Raw genomic sequence first — 1130 nt, 5'->3', positions numbered from 1 at the left:
TCGCTCTTGTTACCCAGGCTGGAGTGCAATGGCGCGATCTCGGCTCACCGCAACCTCCGCCTCCCGGGTTCAGGCAATTCTCCTGTCTCAGCCTCCTGAGTCGCTGGGATTACAGGCACACGCCACCATGCCCAGCTAATTTTTTGTATTTTTAGTAGAGACGGGGTTTCACCGTGTTGACCAGGATGGTCTTGATCTCTTGACCTTGTGATCCACCCGCCTCGGCTTCCCACAGTGCTGGGATTACAGGCTTGAGCCACTGCGCCCGGCCTAGTTTTGTATTTTTAGAAGAGACGGGGTTTCACCATGTTGACCAGGATGGTCTCGATCTCTTGACCTCGTGATCCACCCACCTCAGCCTCCCAAAGTGCTGGGATTATAGGCATGAGTCACTGCGCCCGGCTATATATCCCTTTTTATAAGGGCACCAGGCACACAGGATTAGGATTCACCCTCATTACCCCAGCTTAGCTTGATCACATGTGAAGAGCCTATTTCCATATAAGGTCACATCCACAGACCCTGCAGCATACAGCTTCAGCGTCTTTTGGGGAGACATAGGACAATGCCTAATGCTTTAGATTTGCAAATATTTCTAGTTTGAGTTTCCGGGTTTTATTTTTTCTTTTTTGCATCAGATGGGTGATGTGACAATACTGTAATAAGTTTTGAGGAAGACACATATTATAAAATAGCATAAAAACCCAATCGTCATGCTTAGGTTTTGGTTTTTTAATTTTAATTTTTCTTGAGGCAGGGTCTTGCTCCATTACTCAGGCTGAAGGGCAGTGGAGCAAATATGGCTCACTGCAGCCTCGACTTCTGGGCTCCAGCGATCTTCCCAACTCAGCCCCGAAAAGTGCCAGGATTACAGGAATGAGCCACCACCCCCAGCCATTTCCTATTTTTTGTTTGCACCTTGTTCTTTTTTTCTCAAAAATACACCTTTGCAGCTGGGCATGCTGGCTAATGCCTGTAATCATCAGCATTTGGGAGGCCGAGGCAGGTGGATCACTTGAGGTCAGGAGTTCAAGACCAGCCTGGCCAACATGGTGTAATGCCTTCTTTACTAAAAATACAAAAATGAGCTGGGTGTGGTGATGCGTGCCTGTAACCCCAGTGACTTGGGA

The 1130-nt window shown here is 48.1% G+C and overlaps 1 pseudogene; it reads right to left on the bottom strand.

Moving 5' to 3' along the window:
• Positions 1-632: 632 nt before the first annotated feature.
• LOC116545715 lies at positions 633-730 on the bottom strand (annotated as a pseudogene).
• Between the last annotated feature and the right edge of the window lie 400 nt (positions 731-1130).

This window comes from Sapajus apella, unplaced genomic scaffold (genome assembly GCF_009761245.1).
Source record: "Sapajus apella isolate SASKATOON/1434 unplaced genomic scaffold, GSC_monkey_1.0 scaffold343, whole genome shotgun sequence".
Taxonomy (NCBI): domain Eukaryota; kingdom Metazoa; phylum Chordata; class Mammalia; order Primates; family Cebidae; genus Sapajus; species Sapajus apella.
This window is presented reverse-complemented; position numbering and strand designations above follow the sequence as displayed.